This window comes from Symphalangus syndactylus, chromosome 12 (genome assembly GCF_028878055.3).
Source record: "Symphalangus syndactylus isolate Jambi chromosome 12, NHGRI_mSymSyn1-v2.1_pri, whole genome shotgun sequence".
Lineage (NCBI taxonomy): Eukaryota > Metazoa > Chordata > Mammalia > Primates > Hylobatidae > Symphalangus > Symphalangus syndactylus.
In genome coordinates, this window is record NC_072441.2 from 136,304,404 (window position 1) to 136,311,563 (window position 7,160).

Here is a 7,160-nt window from a genome sequence, read left to right on the forward strand (position 1 = left end):
CCCCAACTCCCAACACTTTTTGTTCTCTGCTTGCCCAGACCACTTGTTGAGCTGCCAGCAACACCTCGTGCCCCTTTAGCACAATATTCTTATTTTGCCAATCAGGAAACTGAGACCCAGAATGAGCAGGTGATTGCCCTGGTGGCATGGCCAGGACTGGAACCTCAAGCTCCTGATTTCTTTACCAGCCAGTACCTTGCTCCTGAGGAGGCTGGAGATGCAAAGGTCTCTGGGCAGTGGGAGGGCTGAGCGCAGGCCATGGGAGATGGCCTCCTTTCTCAAAAATTTCTTCCTTCCACTTTAGGACCTGACGAGCAGGGCCATGGGTGAGGGTGGCGGTGGGGCTGGAGGAGCCCCTCCTCATTCCCCAGGGTGGGAGCAGGCCTTGCTTGCAGATGCCTGGCGTGGCATTTGCCTGAGTTACATCCCAAGGCAAGGGTGGGCATGGGAAGTGCTGGCTGACGACCCCCCCCATCCATACACATACACACATCCTGCAGGTGGTTCTGTTTAGCGTCACAAGGAGCCTGAAATCATTGCTGAATCCACCCCCCACCACCACGTCACTCATATGCCCTCCATGCCTGGGGAGTCCATACTGGGAGCTGCTCCCCTAATGGACCCTGGAGACCGAGCAAGCCTCCCGCCAGTCTGCAGCCCTGGCCCAGCTCTGAGCTGTGAGACAGAGGCCTGCTGAGGGCCATACCAGTGCTGGGAGGATCCTTAGCTGGGGGCCCTGGCACAGGCTGCCACCGTGGGTCTGGGAAGCCAGGTTGGCAGAGATGCACTAGAGGCTGACTCAGGCCCCTGCCCTGCCCAGTGTCCACAGCTGCTGCCTGGACTCTCCTCCGAGGCCCATGTCTGGTACACTCAGCTCTTACACACACACACACACACATTCAAACTCACACCCAATGGCGCACACTCACATTCTCCTCACTCACAACTTGGCCCCTGCTCACACATTCATTTTGAGGCAGTATAACATAGTGATTAAGAGCATGGGCAAGTTACATAACTGCTCAAAGCCACTCTTTCCTACTCTACAAATGACTACCATAATAGCACTACCTTCACAGGATATTTGAAAAATTAAATATGTTTATGAATGTGAGCACCAGGCTCAGAGTAAGCGTGCAATAACTGCTAGCTGTTTTTACTGCTGCTGTTGTTTGTACATATCTTCTCTTCCTACTTTGCCCAGCTCATACAGTCCCACCTGCTCTTACCATTCACACACTCACAGCCGCTCACACATGTAGGCTCACTCACAAGCACACTCGCCACGTGCCTCACACTTGTGTCCCAATTACACAGACCCATGGTTTCTACCTACAGTTCCCTTGACCACCAGCTCTCACCCTTCCCCGCTCCCCCAGGCTGGCTCTCAAGCTCCCGTCCACTCTCCCTACCATGCCCACATTCATTTCTGTTCACAAACAAGCCCACACTTGCTTCCCCTTTCATTCCTCGTTTTTCCACACACAGGCACATATTCTTCCCTCACACCTCCCTGGACACTGGAACATGCTCACATTCCAGTGCACGCGCACTCACTTGCCCGCAGGCAAATGGATGTACGCGTTACCCACTCAACTCGTGCTTGGATCACAAAACTTGTACACGTACACTCAAACAATCCCAGTGCATGCCTCAATACCTCAGCTGGCTCGCCCACTCCCAGTGAGGAGCACACACCACACAATTCTCCCAACACACACTGCCATCGGCAGACACCCCCCCACCCGGGGCTATGGTGGCACTCCCCTCGCCTTCAAGAGACTGTCTCCTCCCTGTCACTTCCCCTCCTCCAGTCTCAGCTCCCCAGCCCCTCCCAGCGCTCAGAATAGCCCCTGCCACCACTGCTGCTGCCACCGCTGAGCCATCAGGGCCCGCCAGAGCCCGCTTCCCAGTGCTTGCTGCCAGCTTTCCCGGCTCACTCAGGGCAAGTGAGGACAGGAGGACGAGCTTCTCTGAGGCCTGATGGGCATAGCTGCGCTGCATCCCCAGAGCCCCTTCCAGAGCCCACCTGGAAGAAGTCAGCCCTCCTGGGATTGTCTGCTGCCAGTGGCTCAGGTTTCACCTCTGTGCCCTGGTCCTCAGCCCCCTGGCTGAAAGCAGAGAGGGCTGCCTCTCAGAGAAATCCAGATCTGGGAAGGAAGAGGTTTGCTCAAGGAAGCGCAGTGAGTTGGGAACAGAGCCAGACCACAATCAACCCAATCATTCCTAGCCCATCATGCAGGGGCTTGAGAAGACCCTCCCCTAAACCACATGGTTATCAAGAACCCCCACCCCGCCAGCACTGAGCAGAGCCTGGTTGATATTTAATGCCACCGTTGCCAGGAAAAAAGAATAGCACAGAGGTGATGTCTGGGGACACCTCTTGAGGGGAGGGGAAGGGGCTGGTGACCAGAGGAGGCCTCCAGGGGCAGGAAGGGGGAGTGTCTGCAGAAGCCAGAGGGGATATCAGGACAGCTGGGAGTGCCTCCAGGACAGGCTCAGGCCTGGCCCCTGCAGGGACAGTGTCAGGGAGTGCGTGGGGCTGAGCTGAGGAGGCTCAGCTGAGGGGGACAGTGCAGCAATGAGGACCGTATGAGAAGACCCAAGGCCCCTTCGGCGGCCTGCACAGACCACAGACCAGGCCTGGGCAGAGAGTTCTGCTGGCTCCGGGGAGGCAGCTTACAGCAGCGACTGCTGGGTGCCCAAGAACATGGAGCCCAGGCCCAAAGGACCTTGTACCTTCCTTGTCCAGGAGGCTGTACCACCACTGGCAGGGTAGAGAATGAATGCCAAAATGAGCTCCTCTTACAGGCCAAGCCCATTCTGCACACCATCCCATTCAATCCTATATTCTTATCCCCATAACGTTCCCCAAGCACTCACTAAGTGCTGGCCCCTGTGGAGCACCTGACAGGCATTACCCAAAAGAATCAGACTCCTAGGAGCAAGAACTGGGCACATCTCGTTCACTGCTGTGTCTCTGGAGCCTAGAGCAGAGGCTGACACAGAGGAGACCTTCTGTAAATATCTGTTGAGTGAAGGGATGTGAGAAGAAATCACAACCACCTAAGAAGCAGAAACTATTATTCCCATTTTCTGGATGAGGAAGGTGAGGCTGAGAGAAGGGAAGTGAGTAACTTACTTCCCTGGAACTCAAACTAGAGTCTGGGTTTGCTCCTTGCATAGCACCAAGGGGCAGGGAAAGAATGAGCTTAGGGGCAAATAACTTCCCTTTTCTGTGGGGGGAGGGGGGAGGGACAGCATTAGGAGATACACCTAATGCTAAATGACGAGTTAATGGGTGCAGGAAATCAACATGGCACATGGATACATATGTAACAAACCTGCACATTGTGCACATGTACCCTAAAACCCTAAAGTATAATAAAAAAAAAAAAAGAAAAAAAAAATATATACACATAAAAAAAAAAAAATAACTTCCCTTTTCTAAGTCTCAGTTTCCTCATCTGTGAAGTGGGAATGGCTGTACTTACATCAAGATCCCATATGTGAAGTGCCAAGCACAAAGCCCTGCAAAGAGTAAATGTCAAACATCACATGCCCTTCATCCTCCTCCTCTGCCTTGGGTTTGTCCTGAGAGTCTAAATTTCAGCAGGACCACACCTGGGAGCTATGATGCCTGTATGTCACCCCCCTTCTGTACCATGGGAAGGAGGTATATTAATTTCTTAGGACCGCTGTGATAAAGTACCACAAACTGGGTGGCTTAAAACAATAGGAATTAATTGTCTCACAGTTCTGGAAGCTAGAAGTCTGAAGTCAAGGTGTTGGCAGGACCACACTGTCTCTAAAGGCTCTAGGGGAGAACCCTTCCTTGCCTCTTCTAGCTTCGGGCACTTGCCGGCAATCCTGCGTGTTTCTTGTCTTGTAGACGCATCATTTGAGTCTCTGCCTCGATCCCAACATGGTGTTCTTCCCTGCCTGTGTCTTCACATGGCAATCGCCTGTCTGTCTCTGTATCTTTCCTCTTCTTATAATGACACCCACCATATTGGACTTAGGGCCCATTCCATTCTAGAATGACCTCATTTTAACTTAGCTAATTATATCCGCAGAGACTTTATTTTCAAACAAGGCTATATTCTGAGGTTCCTGGAAAGGCATGAATTTTGGGGGGCCACTATGGAACCCAGTGCAAGAGATGTAATAGAAAACGTGTAGGATTTGGAGACAGGCAGGTCCAGATTTGAATTCTGCATCCTTCACGAAGAAGCTGTTTGACTTTGGCCTTCTCTAAGTCTTGCTTCCTACCCTGTAACGTGAGGACAACAACCTTGACCTCCCAGGGTTGTTGCAGGGAAAAGATAAGTGATGATTTGATAGCAGTGCCCAGCAGAATAAGACCTAGCATCTCACTGTGGCCTCACTGCCTACCATGTCCTGCCCAAATGTCCTCTCCTCTGGATTGCTCTGTCCCCAGGGCCTCCAACAGTGGTGTGAAAACACTGGGCTGCAGTATTCTGCTACTGGCCCTGCTCTTGGCTAAGTCACTTCTCTCTGGAGCTCTGTTTCCTAATCAGTCAAATGGGTGGAGGACCTAGGCAGATACTCTCGAAGCTTCCATCTGAGGGTGATGTTCACAGAGTCTTGAGACTTCCTTGCAAAATACTAGTTCGGAATTCTAAAGACACAACGTAAGAAGTCACTGAAAAGGTACTGAGCTTTCTAGGAGAAAGCTACCCCTTCCAGCTTCCCTCCTCCCACCAGGCCCTCCCAATCCCCACCAGGCCATGGGGGCAGTGGTCTTTCCCAAGTCAGTAAGCCTCCACCTGTGAGGACCCCCCAGACTTGCTGCTTCTCCCCTTGGTGGCCATAGCCCCAGCGCTGGTAGGTGACTGTGGAAGGAGGTAGCTAGTACCAGCTCCATTAAGGACCCAATGTGTGGCCATGGAATGATTACTTACTTCAGTTTCCCCATCTGCAAAATGAAGATCACATCTATCCCACTCCCCCAGAGGAGGTACAAGAATAAAAGGAGATAATGAGGTAGGGAAGGAGCTATGTGGCCTCTGAAAAATTGTAAGTATTTCTCTCTCTGGCTGACAGCTTGGCCTTGCCCTGTGTCCTCTAGATGCATGGCCAGCGTCACCACCTCCTCAGCTTGACTCTTGGTCTCAGGGCCCCACCGCACGGGGAACCCTGATAGAGAGGCTGGCGCCTCCTGGTGAATTAAGATAATTAGAACAACCAGCCCTGCAGAAGTGGCTGACGGAGGGAGGGAGGAAAGGCCTCCTGTGTGCCAGGCACTGTGTTGTGTGCTCCGTCTTATTTAATCCTGAAAGCCACACTCTGGAGTAGCCACGGCTATTCCCATTGCAGATGGGGAAACTGAGGCAGCACTCCTGAGGAAACTTCACAGTGCCATTGTGAGAATGATAATAATAATGACTGCTACGGTTGAAACGTTTAAGTCCCCCCCAAAATTAATATGTTAAAATCCTCACCTGCAAGGTGATGGTATTAGAAGGTGGGGCCTTTGCGTGGTGATTAAGTCTTGGGGCTGGAGCCCTCATGAATGGGATTTGTGCCCTTATAAAGAGGCCCTAGAGAGACCCCCTGCCCCTTCTGTCATGTGAGGTTGCACCAAAAAGTTGAAGTCTATGAACTAGAATACAGGCCCTCACCAGACACTGAATCTGCCCGCACCTGGATCTTGGACTTTCCAGGCTCCAGAAAGGTGAGAGACACATTTCTGTTGATTATAAGCTACCCAGTTATAGCAGCTCAAGTGACGAAGACAATGACGAAGAAAATAATGCATCAAAGCACTTACTAAGTGCACCCTTTATGCTAAGCGAGTCCCTGGCTCTCACTTGATCCTAAATTAACCCTAGAGCCTGGGATTATTTTAGAAGGGACAGCAGAGGCTCAGAGAAGTAAAATAAATTTCCCCAGGTCACAGAGTCAGAACCTCAGCCCAGGTTTTCCAGCCCTGAAGCCAACGCTTTCATGACTGCAGCTGCTTTCTCTCACCTGGTTGCTGCCTGCACAGGTGGGTGATGCCAAATAAGCGAGGCACAGACTTCCCAGGCCAAATGGAGCAGACAGGGTGGCAGGGAGGGGGCATGCCCTCTTCACCCCTTTGTGTTGTGTGAAACATGCTTAGCCCACACCCTTAACTTCCACTTTTAATTACTGCAATTTCATACTTGGGTTAGAGTAAGTGAGGATAAGCCAAAAATGTGGTCCCCACCAATGCTGTCATCCTACTCTTTGTAAACTCTCATCAACCAGCCTATAGTCCCTCAGCTGGCCTGACCGCCCTGGGACCTGGTTCCGGCCCCAGGCTGCTTTGCAGTCACTTCTCTGCTGCTCCTCTGGGTGCTAGGCATGGCCTGAGCAGGGCCCCACCACAATGACCACAGCTCTTACCCGCAGGGCCCAGGCCAGCCACGTGTGCCGCCCACATTCTCCCTGCAGCTGCCGTTCAGAGGCCCTCTCACCCAGCAGAAAGACCTCATGCCATGCGTGCTTATCCTAAGCCTACCTGCCTAACATGCTTTTCCTGAACCTTCATTTTTATCTCCTGATCTCCTGGCCTCTGTCCCTTAACATGGAGAGTATCGGAATTGAGCCCCAAAGGCTTGGGTTAGAATCCCCGGCTCTAACTTGCTGATCTTGGACATTTCATTTCCCTGAGCCTCAGTTCCTTAGCAGTAAGGCAGCACTGGCACTGGCAGCAACAGCACAGGACTATTGTGAGGACGATAATAATAATAATAATGACAGGCTGGATGCAGTGGCTTACGCCTGTAATCCCATCACTTTGGGAGGCTGAGGTAGGTGGATCACTTGAGGTCAGGAGTTCAAGACCAGCCTGGCCAACATGCTCACGCCTGTAATCCCAGCACTTTGGGAGCTGGAGGCAGCAGGATCACTTGAGCCCAGGAACTCCAGACCAGCCTGGGCAATGTCCCTACAAAAAAATCAAAAACTTAGCCGGACACAGTGCCCGGCGCCTGTGGTCGTAGCTACTCAGAAGGCTAAGGTGAGCCAGGCGCGGTGGCTCATGCCTGCACTTTAGGTGAATCCCCGTCTCTACTAGAAATACAGAAATTAGCTGGGCGTGGTGGTGGGTGCCTCTAATCCCAGCTACTCGGGAGGCTGAAGCAGGAGAATCACTTGAACCTGGGAGGCAG